Genomic DNA, 24,833 nt, shown 5'->3' on the forward strand with positions numbered 1-24,833 from the left:
CCCTAACCCTTAAGTCTGTCACTATCGCACACTTACCTTACCCGCACCCTAACCCTAACTCAATTAATCCTCCACTAACCCTAAGTCCGTCACTATCGCACACTTACCTTACTCGCACCCTAACCCTAACTCACTTAACCTGCCTCTAAACCTAAAGTCCGTCACTATCGCACACTTACCTGACCCGCACCCTAACACTAACATCCGTCACTATCACACCCTTACCTTACTCGCACCCTGACCCTAACATCCGTCCCTACCGCACACTTACCTTAACATGTCTGTGTTCTCAGTGTCAGTATTTTCAACTGTCGGTCTTCTCCGTTGTTGATCTTCCAGTGTCGGTGTTCTTGTTGTTGGCCTTTGAAGCTTTCAGTTAAATCAGGTAGACCCATATATATATATATATATATATATATAGATATATATAGATATATATATATATATATACACACACACACACACACACACACACACACACACACACACACACACACACACACACACACACACACACACACACACACACACACACATACACACACACACACACACACACACACACACACACACACACACACACATACACATATATACATATATACCAAATCTGTGATCACATGATAGTGGAGAAATGGACAGACTCCCTAAATGTTACTATCCAAAGATAGTGCACTATGTTTGACCATGCATATTTGAAAAAGTGTGAAGTACTTGCCCAGGTTGTACATTGACTAAAGAACCATTTGACAGATACTGCATCCCTATATATAAAAAGTATATTTTTTTAACATTGCGTAGTCATATTATTGTAATTCAATGCATAATAAATGCATTGAGTATATGCTGCATGACATATCCCCTTCTAGCAAAAAACATATGCTTGCAAAAGGAAGCTGACTAGTTTATTTTTGTGACCAGAAAAATGGACACAATCACAACTTTCTTCTAGAAACATCAGCACAGCCACAATAGCACAACGGTAACAAGTGATCAGAAAAAAAAAGCAAATAGTTGATTTTCTTTTGCAGTTACACAAACATTAACACATACACGAAAAAACGCAAACACTATAGCCATATTCCATTACGTATCAAATATGTGGGGTCCTTCTCCCTCCAGTTCAGTTACTTAAATTTATACTGACTCAGTGGATGCACATGTGACACACAATGTCACTGTTAGAAGAGCATAGAAGAGGGTACAGATCAACAAAAATACTTAGAAAGATAGACGTGATAAAAGCAATGTGCAATATTAGAACGGATCAGGATCTATCATGCACTATCGCAAATAAACTACAAATTTCAGCACAGGCAGAAAAACTTAACAGGTACATAGATAAATATTAAAGAAAGGTACAAAATAAGCAGTTTATTGATGACCCAAAAAAGTTTTATATAGAACTTGGAAACAAAGCAAAAGGAATTGAAGGGCCACAAAACAAAGAAGAAGTAGCTACATTTTGGAGAAGTATCTATGAAGAACCTGTGGAACATAACAAAGATGCTAATGGATTGAAAAAGTAAAAGAAAGAATAAGAAGTTTAAAGTTACAGGATATGAAATGCAATGAAGTAACAACCACAGAGATTGAAACAAAGATAAGAAAGGCCACTAATTGGTAAACCCCAGGCCCAGATGCAGTACCTAACTTCTGGTTAAAACTATTAACATCTTTGCAGGAAGATTTAGCCATGAGTAAGAACTATTTATATGTGCATCCCAAACAGACACCAACCTGGCTAAAAAAAGGAAAAACAATGTTCCTATTTAAGAGTGAAACCCTACCCTACCCTAAAAATTATAGATCAATAACTTGCCTTCTGACGATATATAAACTATACACTGGAACTGATGCAGCTTTTATAGTCATTTAGAAGAAAACTCAATTGTGGCAATAGAACAAAAGGGCAATAAAACAAAGTCATATGGAACAAAGGATCATTTGTTGTTAAATAAAGGCATAGTGGAGAACAGTAAAAAGGGGAAGAATTTTAGTATGGCATGGATTAACTATAAAAAAGCATTTGATAGTATCCCACATTCATGGATAAAAGAGTGATTACAAATATATAAGATACACTCTACACTGATCGACTGTATTACAGTGACCATGAAACAGTGGCAGACCACTTTCCAATTAAGCTATGATAAAGGACAAATTATTATTCCAGGGATAAAAATTCAGAGGAGGATATTCCAGGGTGACTCTCTGTCACTGCTGCTATTCTTTCTTGACCTTAACCCATTAAGCTGTCTACTTAACAGCTTAGGCCATGGCTATAATTTGGCTCCTAGAACACAACAAAGTGTAAATACTTCCCATCTTCTCTTTTTCAATGATTTAAAACTGTATAGCTCATCAGATGAGGAACTGAAAGCACAAGTGCAAGTTGTTAAAACGTTTTCAGATGATATAAGAATGTCATTTGGTCTTGATAAATTTGCAAAAGCAAGCTTTAAAGCAGGAAAACTGCAGCACCAAGTAAACATCAGTTTGGGACAAGAATGTGATATAACAGAACTTGAGCAAGAGGGAGTATATAAATATTTGGTAACTGATGGAGGATCAACAATAAAACATGAACAAATGTGAATAAATCTTAGTAAGGAATATTTTAGAAGACTTAAATTAATCCTGAAAACAGAGTTGACATCTAGGAACAAAATTCAAGCTATAAACCAATTTGATCTTCCTCTCCTAACTTACAGATTTAGAGTGATTGACTGACCCCAAAATTGTTGGATAGATTAGACAGGAAAACAAGAAAAATGCTTCATGCTCACCAAATGATTTATAAAAATTAGTGCATGCCAAGATTATATATTCCCCTTTCTGAAGGAGGTATGGGCCTCCTTGAAATTGATTACACATATAGATCTGCAATTGTGGGTGTCCACACATATCTGCTGACCTCGCAAGACCTAAACATAGTGAAAGTTTTGAAACATGAGGAGAATAAATATAAGATGACTTCCCTGCTTAGTCTAGCAGAAGCATATCGGCATCATGCAGGAATAGAAATCAAAGCAGAAGTAGATAAATATCAGGTAAGAACTGAATGTGCCAAAAAACAAAAGAAAGAATATAAGGTGAAGAATCAGATGAGAAGGCAAGAAATGTGGAAAATTCATAAGTATAGCTGCAAGTATAGAAAACTTCTGTAAGAACCTCATGTTGATCTGGATCAAATGCAGGAATGGTTAAGGAGAGGTGAATTCAATCCAAGAGATGAAAGGTTAATACTGGCGGCCCAAGATAGTGGTCTACATACACGTTGGTTTACAAAGTCCATTAAACATGTGGGAGAAACAGACAAATATAGGTTTTGTAAAACAGAATTGGAAACAGTCAAACACTTCATTGCTGATTGTAACATACTAATGGCAGAAGGACTGTATACTGAAAGGCATAATAGGATGTGCATGACTGTTGCTCTGGGGATTGTGCAAATATTATGGTACTGAAGTGGCTGAAAAACACTGGAAGCCACAAAGCATCATAGAAAATGATGAAGTCTACATCACATGGGATCACCCATTAACAACAGTTCAAAAGATAGATGTGAGAAAACCAGATACAGTGGTCCATGAAAAGAAGACATAAGTGGGATTGATCATTGAAATCTTCACACCGGGTGACTACAGTGTCTTGAGTACAGAGACACAAAGTTATAGAATATCAGGATTTGCAGCCAGAAATGAGGGCAATGTGGAAGAAGGATGCCCAGACAGTTCTAATAGTAGTAGGATTAATGGGTTTTATAAAAAAAAATCTACAACTGTATTTAGATATGTTACCAGTTCATGTAACTCAATATGAATTGCAGAAGGAGTCATTACTGGGCACATTGCGGGTGCAGTAAAGAACACTTCTGTCTGACTTCAAAGATTGAAACAATACTAATTTCATGAACTTGAATCATACCTTGACTTAGGAATGGGGTCCATTCCCGTCATGGTATTAGAAACCCAAAAGATTTGGAGAAATTAAAAAAAGAGCACAACAGTAACAAGTGATCGCAAAAGAAAGGCAAATAATTGATTTTCTCTTGCAGTCACACAAACATCAACACATACACGAAAAAACACACACACTACAGCCATACTCCATTATGTATCACTTATGTGGGGAGCTTCTCCCTCCAGTTCATTTACTTAAATTTATAATGACTCCATGGATGCACATGTGACAAATCATGCAGCAAAATCTGTACTTGACAAAAGCAGTTATTCAGTCTTCCAAAGGTCTTAGCACATTAATCTGAGTTCTCCTCAGTGCACCTGTTTTCTCGGTTTTCTGCTTCTATCTATGGTAGCTTAAAACTGTACTCATGTATTATGATTGCCACTATGATTGACTTGTTTTCTTCCTCTCTAAGACCTGTAGTTGACTTTCTAACTCCTTTGTGCAGCTTCACTTGCAGCAAACATTGTTGTCATTTATCTCTAAGCAGTCATCAGCAGTAAGAATCCTGTACTTTAAACATTCAGCTCACAGTAATTCCAACCAGGAAGTAGTCCATCTGAATTATATTTCTATTTTAAGTGCTATATTAAATCTTATTCTTCTCTTATAGCATAGCTTGAAACCTGTTTTAACAAGGTTTTATTACTATGTGTTCTCTGGTCTCAATCTTGGTTGGGGTGCCTTCTGTGCGAAGTCTACATGTCCTCCTTGTGTTTGGGTTGGTTTCTTCTGGGTGCCCCAGTTTTCTCCCACATTCCAAAGATATGCTGTAAGTGGACCAGACATTCTAAATTGGCCATAGTTGTGAGTGTGTGTGCGAGTGTGTGGTATGGAAGAACAGCTACTTCAGCATTAGCCACCCTGTGGTGTGAACCTTGGCTCTAAATGATTGTCACTGTTGAAGTGACACTCCAACCCCAAATGCAAAAAATGGGCTGTGGATGGATGGAATTAAGGCCTATCTGTATATACGGATCTAATAAAGTGCTGAACTAATTACAGCAAAGAGAACAAAATACACAGTTAACTATAAAATCACCATACCCTGGCCGAAATCATCTTTTCTTAGACTCTTCTTTTAAAACAAATTGCTGTTCACCCACTTTGCATTTATACAGTGTTAAGGAACAAGACCGATTTCTTTAAACTGTAAACTTTGACTTTATGTTTAAATCAGACAACTAAACATCAAGATTGTTTATAGAAATAATTCCCTATAAGAAAGAAGAAAGTAGCGCAGTCTGAAGAAACCTACAAAGGGCACACAAAGGTCAGGCTCAGTGCTAGAATTAGGCATTAGGGGCTTCATTGCACAAAATACCTGTAAACACACTAAACATTACACAAAACACTAACAACTAATTAAAATGGTATGTGCTAAACTAATTTCACAGATTAGGAAACAATACACAGTTAAACTATTGACACTGTATTAACACAGATGAAGGCAAGCTGGAAATAAGGTTCACCAACAAAAATAAAACATAATCCAAACGAAAACTGTAAAATGAACCATGCAATGACAATAAACTTCTCTTGAACCACACAAATAAAATATTTAAAACAGGAGCAATTATTTAGAGAGTAAGCACTTTTGCAGCCATAGCATGCTGTTTCATCAGACAATGCAACAAAGTAAAACCAGTTTAAATACAACTCATAACCAATGAGAGCTTTCCATCAGTCAACTCATTAATAGAAGCAAGTTCCCTTACAGTCATCAGCAATATAAAAGACACTCCCCAGGATTCACGAAGCCTCCGTGTAAGAGTTATAACTCTTACACGGAGGCTGCAGTTAAACGAAGTGATGTCAGCATGCTTTGCATATTCATGAGAGCATGCTGAATCACACCTAAGTCCAACACGGTCTGTGTAAGACAGTAGGGGGCGTGTCCATAGGCCGAGCCCTGCAAGTGGACACACCCCCAGAAGTGTAAAAGTGCCCAAAGTAGACACCCACAACAGAGTCCACGGAAATGTGAATAAACACAACACAACACATGCCCCTACAGACTATAAACATAAAAGAAATATAAATGAACATGTTATATATTTTTTTTAAATTGTAAAGATGTTTAACCATGAGTGCGCTCGTTTGCGCGGGCGTGCCCGTAGCGCAGCTACAGTAAGCAGTCAGTGGGAAAGCATATAAGAACTAAATATGCAAAGTAAGCCAAAAAGCAATAGCGTAGCGGTAGAGATGTTGGCTGAAGAACAGGCATTCATGGTTCGAGCCCCCACAACACCAATTTTTTTTTTTTGCAAAATAAGCAGGAAACAAGTCCCTGACAAATATGTACACATAAAACCACAATTCATGTAAAATGTAATGAAATAGCCCATTTATATTGAAGACATGTGAGGTACCAAATGAAGAAAAAATGCCAGATGTGCTCATAGCTGAGCTACAGTTTAACAGAGTGAGTGCATGTGCCCGTAGATGAGCAGTGGTTTAACTGGTGCAAAATGCGTGCCCGTAGCTGAGCAGTCGTTTAACATGTTTAATCTATGTGCCCCTAGCTGAGCTGAGCGTAATATGCGTGCCGATAGCCAAATGAGTCTTAAAGCAGCGTACCCCGTTTGCGCTGAGCTGCGCACTGCGCAAACGAGCTAACCGACGGGCAACGTTGAGCAAGCCGTATCAAAACTGCCTTTACACAGACACACCCCTCAGCATGTCTAGACAGTCATGAAAAATAAAAAGCAGTGGCTGGTTCGAACCCAGGATACTATACACCATAGTCAAGGTACAGAACCACTAAGCCATGACAGCAGTACCTAGAAATGCAATAATAGCTCATATATAGGAATGAATACAAACTACAGCATGACAATGCAGGTTTACTGAAGTTGATACAATTCCAAAATGGCCAATCACAGATATGTGCGGGAAAAACGGACTATATAAGCCCCATAGGTGGGAATACACAGCATAAACGATTGTAGAACAGACCTGCAGGCAGAATGTCAGGAGTAGGAGAGGGTAGTCGCTTTCGAGCACAGAGGTGGGGTGTTGAGGAGTCCAGGTACATGGCATGGCTCCTAGTCCACAATCATGAGACCCAACTCATGCAGGGCCAGGTCCTCTGGGGAGCATACAGGGCTGAGGCGTGGGACCGGTTGGCTCATGATCTCACCAGTGCCACAGGGATTCCAAGGACAGGTGAGCAGGTCCGTCACCACCATGCGGACCTGAAGAGACGCAAGCAGGACCAACTGAACCTTTGGATCCAGGAGGCCCGGCAAACACCCAACGCCCCACCACTGAGTAAGTAACATTTAATTATGTATGTAAAAAGTTAAACTAGCTGATATTATAGAGATGTGTATTCCAATATTACTTCATTTATATTACAGCTGCAGGTGTCCGTTCTGCAAACCGCAGAGCCTATGGCGATAGGCTGGTGCGGTTGCACCACCAGGCAGGTCAGTAATCCACTACCAGTAACTGTAAAGAAATATAAAAGTATGACAGTCAGCAAAAGAGTGCAGTGTAGTCAGTAAGGAATAAAATCTGCAAGTAACAGTGTGAAAGTGTATGCAAGTATTGCTTGATTACAACAGTTTTCAGCCTGTAAGTTTAAGCTAAACATGAAACTGTCTGACATATATCCTGAAATAAAAATGCCCTGCCTGTAAGAAAATAGTACACAACCTGCAGCAGGCTGAAAAGTATAGCTGCAGAAGATGATAAATCACATGTGTGAAATATATCCCTGTGGAAATACTGAAACATGACAGAAGTGAGACTGCTGGAAAGGATTGTAATAACTACTGTTAAAACATGTCAATAAAGCCTAGAAGTACCATCCTGAATAGTAAAATGAAAGCAAGTGAGAGAGTGTGAGAAAGTGCCATGAATCCAGCAATACAGTAGTAATAACCCCTGAATAAAGTATACTGCTGTCAAGACAGAATGAAATGCATGTCAGATTCAAAACCAAACAGCTAAATCTGTTCAAAGTGTTGCTGCATCTGGAATGTGTATCAAAAAATCAGGATATGTTGCTCTCAGTCTGCAATATGCAGATAGGATGTTTGTCTGATATACCATACATCCACACTTGTCTACAGCCATATAAAGCAAATGTAGCCTTGATGTAGCTGAACAAAGCTAGATATGAATGTGTATGAAAAACCATAAAATGTATATTGATGTTGCATTAACAGTCCTGTCACCAAGTTGAAATAGTTAACATACAGGAAACTGTAGTTAGAACAGTAGTGTGTATATAACTGTAGCTATTAGAAATGTACAGCATATGTATTGTTATTCGAAGGTGTTAATATTACTTTCTTCACCCCACCCTATAACTACATATAACCCATTCCACGTGAAAATGGTATGTGCAATCACAATTAACACCCCTGGACGTTTGTCCTGTTGGGTCATATATATTTGCATGTCTGTTGATGCATCTGCCCTGTTCATACTTCCACACCTGATGGCCTGTTGCCATCAATTAACCCTGCATGTTGTTGGACTGTGTATTTCTGTTCAAATTATGCATGTGTTATGCACGCTGTTCAATGGTGTGAATATCTGGGTGTTTGGTTAATGGGAATACTAATGCATGCTGTTACAACTAATTGTGAATGGTATTATATGTCACTAACCCAAACTGTCATGACATAATGCAAAACATAGTATGACAGGGAAGGCGGGTTCCAGCGGACCCACCTCTCCCACCTCAGCTGGCGAGTGCACCTGGCACTAGTGCCGAGTCCGGACCCTCCTCCGGTGGCCCTGTGCCACCTGCGGGTGGAAGCACTGCAGGGGATGGGGCTCGCCCCCCCCTCTGCAAGTGTGGCCAGAGGAGATCCACCACTCACCCTCCATAGCGTCCAGACTGTGGTGCGTAGGGAGATTCGGGACTCTGTCCTTGAGCCCCTACGCCAGCTTGAGGCATGGGTGGCGCAACTAACGGGCATGCCTGTTGCCCCGCCTACACAGCCCCCAGCACAGCCCCGTCCTGGGCAGTGAAAGAACAGTGGCAATTGCCTATGGGTGGGGATATCAGTTCCACTGTTGCCATCTGTGGGCTCATGGGCTCTGGATATCCAAACCTCCGTCCCCGTCAATTGTGTAACCCCCCCACACGTGTCATACACCGCCCCTGTATGCATCTTGTTTGTCTTGTCTGTTAACCTACCCAACCTACCTCCCCAGCTGTACTGACTACCTTCACCTGACATACCACTCTCACCTGAAAAAAAAAAAAAAAGGGCACTCTGTACCCACAAAAAAATTACGCCCCATACATAGCTGCCCATTCCGCACACATGTCTACTGGACATGGAACCTATCAATTCCAATTGGCTGTACAACAAGTATTATTGTTGTCCTGACACCTCTCTCAGGGGTGGAAGGTTTCAAATGTCACACCAAATTACATATATATGCACAGCTGTTGCTGATGAAGAAATGGGCAGCTATGGGCCTTACCTACATCCCTCCTGCACATCCCAAGCTTGTTTCCCTACTGTCTTACCCTCTTTGTGACCCCTTTTTCACCACTTTCCTGTCTCCCCATTTTTCTTTTCTTTTAAGGAAAATAGCGCGGGTGTGCGCAAGAGTAAGCACATTTAAGTGGTTGTAATCAGGCATGCGCTTGTGTGCGCGGAACTAACCACCAGTGCGCATGCGTGAGCTCCGCACAAACCAGCGCTAACCCGGTTACAACTGCTTAAAAGTGCCTTCGTCACTTTGATTGACAGGTCTTGTACTCAGTTCAAAAGCAAAATAAAATCCCACTGTGAGTCCCGAACACAGGACCTTGGCAACTGTAGTCTGCATGACTTACCACTAAGCCATGACTCTTATACAAGAACATTGTGCTAAAGTAAATATATCATGTAACAGTAGGAATGAATGTAAAGGGAATATAGATGTGTAGTACACAAAGCATGACATTCAGAATTACTAACAAAACTGGTGGATTTCCATAATAGTAGTGTGTGAACAGAAACAGCCATGCTAGTTGGAAGCTAGTAGGTAATAATGTCACTTTAGCACCTTGCAAGACACACACATACTCACAGCAGGATAAGCACTGCCCATACCCCACAACCTCTTACAGGAACACATCTGGACCAAGTAATAAAATATGTGGAGCAAAGGCCCAAAACCAGGGACACATTACAAATAATGTTACAACAAACGCAGACAGTTCAGAAAGTAACAGGGTCTACACTTTGTAGGATGTTTGGAAGGGTATGCAGTCTGGAACTTGAATGTTTGTCACCATATTCTGACTTGAGCCCAGAGTGACTTGCCAGAAAAAGGTGTGCATGAGATATTGACCAAATTATGAGGCAGAAATGTGGACAACCTGCAAATATCTGTACACATGACGGGTCCGACACCACCATATTTGAATAGTTAAGAGCCTAGACATAGCAACAGTGAATGACTTACAGGGATGCCCCACAGACCCCATGTGAAATGTACAAACAGTAGGCAGAAAGGTGTAACACATGCAATGTTAACTATGAAGTCCGGAAAGTATTCACCACTTGCATGGCAGAAAAAGTGTAGTAATACATATGCTCATGCTAACCCACAGTCACAACTGCAGCATACCAGACATTTTAATGGGTGTACCCCACTGATATGTACCATTCCATGAGGCACATAACAGATGAACCTGAAAGTCTCTGGGGCCTGCTCAGCAGCATACTCAAATACCCTAATAGATGTCAAGGCCCACACCATGGCCAGACCACACTGCATGCTGTAACACCTTAGCAGATATAGCAAGCATTCCAAGGTGTGAATGTACATGGAAAATAGGAAAGCTACAGCAGCACACTACAGTCAAGACACCTAGCAGGCATACAAGTAGTGACTGTAAAGGGCAACTATTGAAGCCTTAGCAACAGAGTGCAAGCAAAAGTGAAAGGAAAGCACACACACACACACACACACATTAACAGTAGTAGTAGTTGTAGGTGTCAGTGTACATACACAGTTAGTACAGGAAACTGGAGAAATGAATGGAGGAATGTTAATCTACAACACACCTGGAAATATGAGAGAGATACCAACCTTTACACTCACAGAACATTGTCCACAGCATAACAGCATGGTCCCTGCCCTTAACATCTGAAAGGGCTACGCCTATCTCACACACCTTTTTATAGCACTGTTCTGAAATCACAGTGAGAACTGCAATCAGTACACAACTGGCTGCATGCAATTAGCAAATGCTGGCTAACAATTGGTGCAGAGGCCATCACATGGGCATATGCAGATACCTACAAAAGTATGCTGTACTCCATGTCCACGCATGCAATACTTTCATTGCACCCTGAGAAGGACATGAGAGACAGACAGAGAGAGAGAGAGAGAGAGACAGAGACAGAGACAGAGACAGAGAAAACTGCAATTAAGCAGACAGAAACAAATTGTTCAGCAACAGCTACCTGAAAGCTGACAACTGGGAAGTGGAGCAGCAGGACAGAGAACCAGACAGCAACACAAGCAGCTGTGACAAACACAGGTAATGTAAAGTAATACTATAAAGGTCTACATACTGTGAACCCTCCATATGTGTCATTGGTCTGTATCCATATGTATATGAAGATGTGTAAAGGGCAGGGGACATACAGCAACTATCAGTGAAGGCTGTACATACATTTGTATGTGAGAGCATCTATGTGCACATATCAATGTTGTTTGATTGTAGGTTGTAGTGCCATGTACAAAGTAGGTTACACAGTTATGTATGTTTAGCAGTATGTTAGTGTGTGTATACAGTATGGTAGACAAATATGTTGATATACCTGTCTAACATATGGATACGTATGTATGTCAACATATGTATGTGTATATATATATATATATATATATGTATATATATATATATATATATATATATATATATATATATATATATATATATATATATGATATGCATATATGTATACATACATAGAGAGAGAGATGTAGGAATACATAGACAGATGTAGATAGAATATTGTACAAACATATCTATGTAATGCACACATACAGATATAGATATATGTAGATACATATACATAGACAGACTGATCTGACTACCTACAGGTATGACTGTATATGATGACCTGCAACACAGCCTGTCCCACCCCCTCTGTCACTCACACCCCCTCTGTGCCCCCTCCACATCTATAGCAATATATGTACATCAATATATATATATATGTGTATATGTATATGGACATATATATATATATATATATATATATATACATACAGATATATCTATATACATATATATATATATATATATATATATATATATATATATATATATATAGAGAGAGAGAGAGAGAGATGTATATAAATTCTGAGTGAGGCACATGTGTACAGATGTATTGCAACAGGTGCCTGGTGACAAAGGCATGGAGTGAACACCAGTGTCAAATCCGGAGTACCATACCACATTCCAGATCACCTACACCAGTAACCACCAGATATGTGATTGGCTGCCCACCACTGCATGTGTCAGGGGTGAGCAGGGTCAGAAATGTGTACAATAGTGGCCCCAATGATATTCACAGTGGCACACTATCTTTGGAATACCTGCACATGGTATGTGTCAGCGGACATGGTGAGTCAGGTATGGACATGTAGGTCAGTGTACCCCTCCACACCACATAATGGCTGCCACGGTATGTACCTCACATGACAGCTACAGATATGGAGAAAGACACAGTGACATGTGCAACACTGTGACAATGCACTCAAACACATTACCAATGCACAGTGACTGACAACACCGCAGAGTACACATATGCTACCCACATAGAGGTTACCACTCCCGGATTTACATATGGAAGTCACACCCATGACAGATGTCCAACAACCATAGTAACACCTCACACCATCCACAACCTAAATGTCTGCTGTGTGTCGTCCGTGCCACTGCAATAGTGTGCACATGTGGAGGTAAGAGTTCCTACCCACAGATAAGACATACCCTGCAATAAACCACACAGTGTTAAGAAGCAAGACTCCCCATGAGTACATGTCACACATACCCCTGCTGAATGTTAGTCAGATAGGTAATATGCCGTATGAGTCACCCTGTGTAACTGTGTGACAGCAGCAGGTACCATCACACCACATGTGTCACAATGGTCAGGGTAGCAGAACAGTATGCTGCTGTAGACACAGGGGCAATAGCATATTGTATAGTATTGTATTGTAATGTAATGTATTGTGTTGTATTGTATTGGTATGTTGAGGTGCCTCCTTCATGGAGTGGAACCACTGCTGCTGTGCGCCAGTGTACAGGTACATATCCTGTAGTCAGGCTAGTGTTACATAGCACGTCTATATGTGTGTTTAGCTCCTGTCAGAGGTTATGTAGCATGCAACTGGGGATACCATCAGGTCCCATCCATGTTGTGTATTCTGCTGTCCTGCAGGTGTCTCTCACCTGGACATCTGTGATGACAGGGAGGTTACAGTCAGCTGGGATAACTATGCCTTATTTCGGGGGAGAGGGCAGGGTGACACCTGCACTGAACCTGTCTGCCACAATGCTGTCGATATCTGTGGTGTCAGTGAAATATTTGTTGTTGTGTACTACCTATGGGCATAGAGGATGGCTCCTGACCAGGTTGCTAACATAACTGAAGAAGGCCTTCCGGTTATCTGTAGTGTCACTCTTAATTTCCCTCTCAAAGTTGCCCATGTATTTTGTATGATGGAAAATAGATCCTTACCAGTGCTGCTCAGACATGCCCTCCCTTTAGTGAATTATGCTCTGTCTTGCAGTAGCTTCCATCTTCTGTAATACAATCTGTCTATGGCTGGGGTCCACCAGACAGGATGCTGTCCCTTTGTGGAGAGTGTCTTGGTCATATATGGGATTGCATGATCCATGCATTCTCGGAGATGTCTGTAGAAAGCAATTGTGTAGGGGTCAGCATTGTGGGTTGTATCTGCCACTGGCCCAGTGGGCTGGAAGGATACCATATCACTGTTACAAAGTGTAAAGTTTGTATCTGTAATGTTATGCACTATAGTCATTTGTGCTGGTGGTGGAGGTGGGATATGTATATCCAGGGCAATCAGTGTGTGGTCAGCTCACAGTAGTTGATGATGTAGGCCATACAGTACCTAGATACAAACCCACAGAGTGAGGAGGTGCTCTTGACCTGAATCAGTGTTCTGACTGCTGGGGTTTGGTAGTATGTCGTATGGAGTCTGCCAGGTACTGTTGCACAGTTGCTGGCCGAGCACTGATACCTGGCCATCTACATGTGTATCCACCAATAGACAGACAGATGCTACATATGTGAGATATGTTGTATCATAACAGTCGAGTAGCATGTGTAGTATGTGTGCCAAATTCTGCTGACATATATTGCTGATACCAGGTTATTTTCTTTCTCAGGTACATGGCCCACCCGCGGAATCCCACCTACTCCACAGCTGAGGATGAGGAGATACACCAGAGCCTGGTGCGGGATTATGCAATACTCTTTTCCCGCACCAGCCAGAATCAGCAGGAGAGGGCTGCACTGTGGCAAGACCTTGTCCGTCGGGTAAATGACATAGGCACGCATAATAGGACACATGAGCAGGTACGACATCACTGCAGTGATTTAATCAGACATGTCCATCAGTGTGCGTCAGATATCCACAGGCAACAGGTTGCCACAGGTGGTGGGGTGGCTACACATCCCCCACTCACCAGACTGGAGGGACTACTCATGAGTGTAGTGGCTCCAGTCCGCCAGCAACAACAACAGCAGCAGACATGCATTATGATGGAGGCTGGAGCCACACAGCAGCAAGACAGTGAACGTGCAGGTAATATGCCATATGTATAGTTGACTGTTGTGTACACTGGTAGTTAATGCATGTGTGAGGTGTGTCCTTGGTTTGTAGCTATCACCATAGTATTTAATGTGCAAGTGTGATATTCTCAATATTAGCTGCTGACCTGTGAAAGGTGACTGTTGTACTCCTGACCTGTATCATACTCAGTAACAATGGCACAGTTGTGCCCACTGACATTAGTTTCTTCACGTCTGCAGGACCCTCTGGTATAACAGCAATGCAGCCTATCCATGCTGGTGAGTGTGTATTAACAATTCCTGTAATAGTGTTTATAGTAATAGTACTATTTGGCTCACTTAGTAGTGCTCTTTGTATGCATGTAGGTGTGTCTGTGTCTGTGTGTTGATATCACGCATACTGAGTACTGTACAATTGTGTGAAACTGTGTGCATGTGTGCATGTGTGCATGTGTGCACCTGTGCATGTGTGCACCTATGCATGTGTGCATGTGTGCATGTGTGCACCTGTGCATGTGTGCATGTGTGCATGTGTGCACCTGTGCATGTGTGCATGTGTGCATGTGTGCACCTGTGCATGTGTGCATGTGTGCACCTGTGCATGTGTGCATGTGTGCACCTGTGCATGTGTGCATGTGTGCATGTGTGCATGTGTGCATGTGTGCATGTGTGCACCTGTGCATGTGTGCATGTGTGCATGTGTGCATGTATGCACCTGTGCATGTGTGCATGTGTGCATGTGTGCACCTGTGCATGTGTGCATGTGTGCACCTGTGCATGTGTGCATGTGTGCATGTGTGCACGTGTGCACGTGTGCATGTGTGCATGTGTGCATGTGTGCACCTGTGCATCGCTGGTAATGTGTAGACATTGTAAACTGTGTTTCCTGTTTCCTTCCCACACGTTCTGTTGCTGCTCTGGTGTCATGTAGCAGGGAACCTGAGTCAGGTGCCGTGGGTACTGATAATGATGACATCTGTGTAATGGCACAGGAAGGTATGCCAGGGTCCGCCATTGGTCAGCCGATTGACAGTACACAGCTGTCGACCCCATCAATGTGCACAGTTATCCTGCCAATACACCCTTTGTCACCACTGTCCCTAGGTGATGGACAGCATACAGTGGGCATTGACCAGGGTAATGTGGTATCTGTGGCACATGCCTCCCCACACAGCAGCAATGGGCATGGCCCAGAGATGGTACCGCACAGACAGATGTCCAGGGGTTCTCGTGGGAACATCCATGGGCGTACTGCCCCTGTCAGACGTGCCCACAGAGGTCTTACAACCTCAGCTATGTTTCGGACTGTCATGCAGGCACAGTCACGTATGGAACGGTACACCAGACAGGGTCTGAGGGAGCTGACAGCATGTCGCACAGCCATGACTGACAGTATGCGTGACATTGCGGCTGCCATCCGTGATTTCACCGATGTCATAGACAGATGTTGTGGGGACATATTAGACCGGTTCCACAACTACATGTCCATGAGCCAGGGCGATGGTGGGCGGTTGAGGCGTCAACGTGGCCGTATGCCAGGAACAGCAGCAGCTGGCAGTCGTCGCGGAAAACAACAGGGCCGCGGCCGCCCCCGTTGTGCCAGCAGCAGCCCCAGCAATGCTGGGTCTGTGCTGTCATCAGACCGCCCCAGGAGACCACGTGCACGTGGCTCTGGCCAGGCCTGACAGGGATCTGTGTCCAGTCAATGAACACCTGCTTCTGATGACAGTACCCAGTCTGGGTTGGTACCGGATACGGTCCGTAGCACCCCTGCAAGGCACAGGTACCGTGTCCGTGGCCAGAGACACTGATCTGTATGACCTGGCAGGTACAGTCTGTGGCTGTCCACAAACACCAGTATATGGCAGCCATGAGGTGGAACTGTGTGCATCCATACACACATGCAAATTGACAACACCTAGGGCTACCGCATACACGCACACACTGCATCAACATTGCCCCACCTTCTACTGCTGTCCCTCACCAACACACATACACATACATGTCAATTGGTGGTATGGGTGGCTGACTCAGGCATACCAGGTTCACACCCTGTGCATATGATGAAACTGTGCCACCTCCTGCAATCTGTAACAACTGTGCAGGTACAGGTTAACATGTTGCTGATGCACAGGGTGACCACATAGATGTGTAGTAATAGTATCATGTTGTTAACAGTACTGTGTGCTGAATTAATTGTGGGTATATCACAGCATGCCTGATGCAGTAAGTGTGTGATTGTCATGTCCTGTTGTCTACACCCATGATAAGTACCATAGTGTATCATCTGCACATGTTGGCATACTGGTGGTAATGATGTCAACAGAAGGCTACATACATAGGTAGCACAGGGGATAGGGTAATGAATGTAGTAATACACAATGATGGACATGTAAATTGCAAGTGGCATGTTGCCCACACTAGACTCTGCATTGCAGATGTTTGAGGATGTTGATATGTGTGCAGTACTACACGACTGGTACAGGACACACAGGAGCACCCTAGCACTGCATGCTCACATCTCATACCATGCTAGACAGCCCCAACACACATAACTAACTGTCACAGGTGGGAGAGCCCCCATATATGTCAGGGATACTGTGGTGGCAGGCCAGGGAGCATACATCCTACTAAGTATGGAACCACTGAGTGAAGGCTCAGTGTCTGTTATTTGACATGTGTATTACTGCAGGTATGAGCACATGGGTTTCTATCCAGTTATTGTACATCCTGACAGTACATGGTCTGTACACTTGTGTGCACTGAGACTGGACCCTAGCCATCTGACCCATGTATTTCCATGTACATGTGCATAGTGCCTGCATATTTGCAGTGTTACCTACTGGAACTGGTACAGCTTGTTTGTTGTACAATGGACTACATGCAGCCCTGTTTACTGTAGCTTTGTTTGCATGCATGTTTGCTTGCAATTACCCTGGAATACTGATCACACCTGCAATGCATAGTTATAGAGCTACTGTGGACTCCTAGTGCCATCTGCCTAGCCTACTATATGTATGTCCATGTCCCACTTGACAGGATGTCACTGTTTGTCCTGTTCACATGTACATTGCCTGTGACACAGTGCATATGACCTACCTGGCATGTGTCCACGTGAGCAGTCATATATGCTACTGCTAACTAATCACAGGCACTACACCTTCACACATTCATCTTCTGTTGAACTACCTGCTTTGCTAGGGACGGCCTGCACCTGTCACCCCTGGGCTTTCAGATATTGGCAAAGGCTCTTGCTACCCCCATAGTGCCTATGTTAGGCAGGGCTCAAATGACAAACCCACCTTCATAGGTATCACAAGGGATAAGAAACTAAGAGCAATGCTACCCAACGCCAGAAGTCTAAACCTCCAGATGCATGCACCCAAAACACTCCTTGGCATGGAAAACATCGATATCTGTGCAGTAACAGATGCCTGGTTCAGGGCTACTGAGAGCCCACCAGCACTACCGGGTTTAACCCGGTTGATTTCTTTGAAACAGTCACCAAGGCCATTGACGAGGGGAAGGTGGTTCACACAGCCTACCTGGACCTTGCAAAAGCCTTCACAACAATACCCCACTTGAGCATTCTAGAGAAGCTCACCAGCTTAAATATAAGCCCCTATGTCACTAGATGGATTGCACAGTGGCTCAAGGACAGAACCCACATGGTTAGCATTGCTGGAGCCATGCCAGACCACACAACAGTTATGGGTTGTGTCCCACAAGGCTCAGTCCTGGGACCCTCTTGTTTGGTATATATTTATTGGAGGTACAGGCCAACACGGACGGACTGTGGCTGTCCAAATATGCAGATGACTGCAAACTGGCCACCATAATCGACTCTCCAGCTGACACAAGCATCTTCCAAAGGGGCATCATAGCAACAGACAACTTGTGCCAGAGCCATGGCCTTCTGCTGAACAGTGTTTAGAAAGGGGAATGTGCATCCTGTAGTCTGTTCACCTAGTTGCCAAAAGGGACATTGTCCTCACACACACTAACCCCCCTCAGCCAAAAACACACACTTGCAGGATTCAAACCCCTATCTGACTATGTTATAACACTTGAGATGGATGCATTAGCAGAGCACGCTATTTGCATTACTGGGAGTTTTCCCTTCTCCTGCTGTACTTATAGAGTGCTGACATCATCAGTGTTTAGAAAAGGGAATGTGCATCCTGTAGTGTGTTTTCCTAGTTGCCAAAAGGGACACTTCCTTCACACACACAAACCCCTCTCAAACAAACACACACACTTGCCATTCGCAGGATTCAAACCCCTACCTATGTTATGACACTTGAGACAGACACATTAGCAGAGCGCGCTATTCGCATTACTGGGAGTTTTCCCTTCTCCTGCTGTACTTATAGAGTGCTGACATCATCAGTGTTTAGAAAAGGGAATGAGTATCCTGTAGTCTGTTCACCTAGTTGCCAAAAGGGACATTGTCCTCACACACACTAACTCCCCTCAGCCAAAAATACACACTTGCCAATTGCAGGATTCAAACCCCTATCTGACTATGTTATGACACTTGAGACGGATGCATTAGCAGAGCGCGCTATTCGCATTATTGGAAGGTTTCTTTTCTCCTGCTGTACTTATAGGGTGCTGACATCATCGGTGTTTAGAAAGGGAATGTGCATCCTGTAGTGTGTTTTCCTAGTTGTCAAAAGGGACATTTCCCTCACACACACAAACCCCCCTCAGACAAACACACACACTTGCCATTCGCAGGATTCAAACCCCTAACTAACTATGTTATGACATTTGAGACGGATACATTAGCAGAGCATGCTATTCGCATTACTGGAAGTTTTCTGTTCTCCTGCTGTACTTATAGAGTGCTGACATCATCAGTGTTTAGAAAAGGGAATGAGCATCCTGTAGTCTGTTCATCTAGTTGCCAAAAGGGACATTGTCCTCACACACACTAACCCCCCTCAGCCAAAAACACACACTTGCCAATTGCAAGATTCAAACCCCTATCTGACTATGTTATGACACTTGAGACAGATGCATTAGCAGAGCACGCTATTTACATTACGGGGAGCTTTGTCTTCTCCTGCTGTACTTATAGAGTGCTGACATCATCAGTGTTTAGAAAAGGGAATGTGCATCCTGTAGTGTGTTTTCCTAGTTGCCAAAAGGGACATTTCCCTCACACACACCTCCCTCAGACAAACACATACACTTGCCATTCGCAGGATTCAAACCCCTACCTAAGTATGTTATGACACTTGAGACGGACGCATTAGCAGAGTGCGCTATTCGCATTACTGGAAGGTTTCTTTTCTCCTGCTGTACTTATAGGGTGCTGACATCATCGGTGTTTAGAAAGGGAATGTGCATCCTGTAGTGTGTTTTCCTAGTTGCCAAGGGACATTTCCCTCACACACACAAACCCCCCTCAGACAAACACACACACTTGCCATTCGCATGATTCAAACCCCTTCCTAATTATGTTATGACATTTGAGACGAACACATTAGCAGAGCGCACTATTCACATTACTGGAAGTTTTCCCTTCTCCTGCTGTACTTATAGAGTGCTGACATCATCAGTGTTTAGAAAAGGGAATGAGCATCCTGTAGTCTGTTCACCTAGTTGCCAAAAGGGACATTGTCCTCACACACACTAACCCCCCTCAGCCAAAAACACACACTTGCCAATTGCACGATTCAAACCCCTATCTGACTATGTTATGACACTTGAGATGGATGCATTAGCAGAGCACGCTATTTGCATTACTGGGTGCTTTCCCTTCTCCTGCTGTACTTATAGAGTGCTGACATCATCAGTGTTTAGAAAAAGGAATGTGCATCCTGTAGTGTGTTTTCCTAGTTGCCAAAAGGGACATTTCCCTCACACACACAAACTCCCCTCAGACAAACACACGCATTTGCCATTCGCAGGATTCAAACCCCTACCTAGCTATGTTATGACACTTGAGACGGACGCATTAGCGGAGCGCGCTATTCGCATTACTGGGAGGTTTCTTTTCTCCTGCTGTACTTATAGGGTGCTGACATCATCGGTGTTTAGAAAGGGAATGTGCATCCTGTAGTGTGTTTTCCTAGTTGCCAAAAGGGACATTTCTCTCCCACTGACTTACACACACACACACCAACCCCACTCACACACACACTGAGCATTTGCAGGATTTGAAACCCCTACCTAACTATGTTATGACACTTGAGACAGACGCATTAGCGGAGCACGCTATTCGGATTACTGAGAAGCTTTTTTTCTCCTGCTGTACTTATAGGGTGCTGACATCATCTGTGTTTAGAAAGGGGAATGTGCATCCTGTGGGGAGGCAGACACCAAGCACACTCTGGCTAAGCTGTCATTCCCTAGGGCAAACAGCCTAGTGTTGACCTCTACACCCATATGTTTAATTGTCAAATGCACATTATTTGTTGCTGATAGACTGTTTGCACATCTTTATTGCCATAGCATTCCCTGTTTGTATGAACAACTTGTGCATCTGTGGAAGATGTTTGCATATGGGAGGGATCCACTATATCACGTATGTCTCTGTAGTCATTTAACTGTGTGCACTGGGCAGACTGCTGTAATGTGGTTGGTTCCTGGAATAACACATAACAATACCAGGTATGTGTGTCCAACTGCTAAACCGAGATTTGGCCTAAGTGTGTGAGCATGCCCAGTTCAGCCTTCCCATGGCATGTTGTCAAAGTGTGTGAGCATGCCCAGTGTGAGCATTCCATATGTTGGACTCTGCAGCCCACCACATTTGTGGATGAGTGTGAACTTCAACAACTATCACCCATTTATGGTTGTGTGTGGTGTGTCATGTTGTGTAGTTACGGTACAACTGCTTTGTGTGTGAACACAACAGGATTATACTGTGCCTGCAGTGTTTGCATGGGATACTTTGCATACAGTTGTCAACATCCTTTCACACTGACCTAACACTGTAGTACTGTATAGTGTACTGGTAGTACTTTGACTGTGGTGGACAGTATCCTGGGCTTTACTGCTATCACTGCTTTACATTTCGATAGTGGGCACAACAGCCTGGTTAGGGGCCAGTTGTGTACATCTGACCATGTTGCATTCTGTTCAGATATGAACTACTTAAACCAGGCTTGTCCAACATTGGTAGTGTATTCCACAACATAGGTGTACATTTGCAAACACTAGCGATGTGCCCTAGTCCATGTCTAATGCTAGTTGGAGAGTGTGTTTGTCCTTCAACACACATTGTAAGTGGAGTTTGCCATGACATATGTCATGGTTAGTATACTGTGCCTCTGTCTACCTGTGACATGACAGTGATACCCAGGATAAATCTACCATCTCCCATCCACTCATCAGGATTCCTATTGAGGAAGATTGATATGTGACTCTATGGGTAGCCTGTGCTGGGGGTTCACTCATGGGTGGGAGTGGCTTCTGTGTTATGGATCACGCAGTACAGCTTGTCCTATGTAAGTCAGTGCTGGGGTTCAGGTCTCTCATGTGCATAGCTCACTGCCATTCAGATTGTACAAGGTGCAGCATGTTTATTGATGCCAGCAACACAGGCAACACATGGCATCTGTGCAAGCTCTTTGATACTCCTGATGAGGTACTGTTGGGGACTTTACGGTTGATGGTGGTGTCTGCTGAGGTACATCCCACAGGGGCTATTGTTGTCAATTGTGCCGCTGATGAAGGATGACTGCAGAGCCACAATGACCTCCCCTTATCTAGATCTGACAGCCTTCATGATTAGGTGGGTATATGGTATGTTTCTGTAAACACTACAGCACATGTTTGTCCAATGCAGGATATCTATCACCTTGTGTCCCCAGGTCTCTCATTACATGTTAACTACATAATGGGTTAACACCTATGTGGTAATTGGTGGGCACTTACTGTATATCCACGGGGGTTGACTATACACGTTTCTGCACTTAGCTTGCTGACATGGCTATGGCACCAGTTGTCTGTTTCTATGTGGCCCTTTTGTGGGATGCTTGTGTCAGCTGGTGGATCATATGTGGTGAGCAGTTTGTAGTCCTCTGCAAACATGTTCGGACACAGTCTTTCCATGTTTGCCTGTACCTATGGGACATATATACCAGACGAGGGAGATCCCAGGACAAAGCCTTGTGGGATGCCAGTTATATCTGGTTTGTAGTCTGACATGGCTGCAGCATGTCTGACCATGTCTGTTCTGTCCTTGGTCTGGTTTGCAACCCCTCTACTGACATGTGGGTTTATATTTAAGCTGGTGAGCCTATCTATAATGAACACGTAGGGTATTGTATAGAAGCCTTTGCAAGGTCCAGCTACACTGTGTGGAACACATTGCCCTCGTCAATGACCTTAATAACTGTTTCAATTGAGTCAAACATGGTTAGGGGCAGGATCTGCACTTGAGAAGGCCACACTGGGTTGGGTCCGGTGTCAGTAGGTCCCCAATATCTTTATGTCTGTGGTACATGCTGATCCTTTCCATAGCTGTGCAAACCGAGCTTCTCAGGATTCTGGGGTAGTAGTGTTCAGTATCCATTCAGGCAACACCTTTGTTGAGAAGGACCACTGTTGTTGTACACTGCTCTTTGGGTACATATTCTGTGGTAAGGCTGACATTGAGCAGTAGTGTGGTTTGGCATTCCATTCATCTTGGAGTCCATGTTGCACTAAGCCCAGGACACCATCTCATACCATTGCTGCTGTGTGTTTTGCTTTGTAGATGTTGGCTGTTACCTCAGCATCTGCAATGTCAGGGGGCCAGCAGTCTGCTCGGATAGATATTCTGCATTGGGGGGGGGGGGGTTTGCACTGCACCTGTCAGGATGTATGTTGGCAATATGTGTGTGTGTTTGTGATATTTGTGTGATTCGGGGCATATCTGTGAATTCCCAACATGGTTCCTACCATCAGTTGTGAAAGCCTTGGGATTATCCTTAGTGTCCTGTACAATTTTTATCTTCATAGGTTCATAGGTTCATACTAGGCTATCCACCCTGGGCATTTGTTAGCCTAGCCAGAGTGTGTGTGGCTTTTGACACCCCTTGCTATGTGAATATAGCCTCCAGTTTGGATGGATGGTTGCATCTCTCACATATATTTGTATTTCTTGGGTGGAGTTGGGGGTTGTCTGTGTACTTGGGGCAGGTGTAACATTGCCTCAGGATTCACAGATTCCACTTGTTGTGGCTGGCCTTAGTGGATTGCATGTGTGGACAGATTTTATTGCCATACTACTGATCAGTGATTACTTCATTGTTCATGTTTGCTCTATCATGTAGTAGCTTCCTCATTCTCTTGCATGTTTTGGTTATGGCTGGTGTCCACCATGCCAGATTTAGGCACTGTGTCTTGTTTTAATTTAGGACTGCATAATCCAAGCATTCCTGGCAGTGTTCATGGAATGGCTGTATTACAGGTTCTGAGGTGTGGCCCATATTTTGCACCTGCACGGGACCTTTAATGGATTCCACATCAGTTTGGAGGAGTGCAAATATTGCTTAACACATGTTTTCCACTGTGGTTTTCTGGCCAGGGACTGTAGTCAGGATTTGTATATCCAGTGTGATTACTCTATGGTCTGGTTTTACCAGTGAGCAATACACTTCTCATCTTGCCATCCAGTACCCATGTTGCTGATTATCACATCCAGTATGCTTACCCCTCTTGTGGGAGTGGTATGTTGTTCCTGGGCCTTTTGGTTTGTGGATTCTATGAACTTTTGTCCTACACTGTTGGAGCAGGTATAATGCTCCCAGTCTATGTCTGGGTATTTGCAGTCACCCAATATAATGTGGTTTGGAGGACTTGATATATTCATGTATTCCAGCATAGGCCGGATGCAGTTCCTGGTGTTGGGACAGTAGTCTGTAGCAGGCTATGAACTGGGGGGCAGTTTTAGCCACTGTTACTTGAGCATGGCTAGTCCATGCTGCTTTTTGTTGTGGTACCGACATGGGGGTGTGGTTATCCTTGACAATTCTTGCTAGTCACCCTCCTTTTGTAGCTTGTTCCAAGTTTTGAGGCTGTACAGCACAGTATGAGGTGTAACCTGGTAGTGTTAGGGTGCTGTTG

Source organism: Protopterus annectens, chromosome 4.part1, assembly GCF_019279795.1.
Source record: "Protopterus annectens isolate FY-2018-M chromosome 4.part1, PAN1.0, whole genome shotgun sequence".
NCBI lineage: Eukaryota > Metazoa > Chordata > Ceratodontiformes > Protopteridae > Protopterus > Protopterus annectens.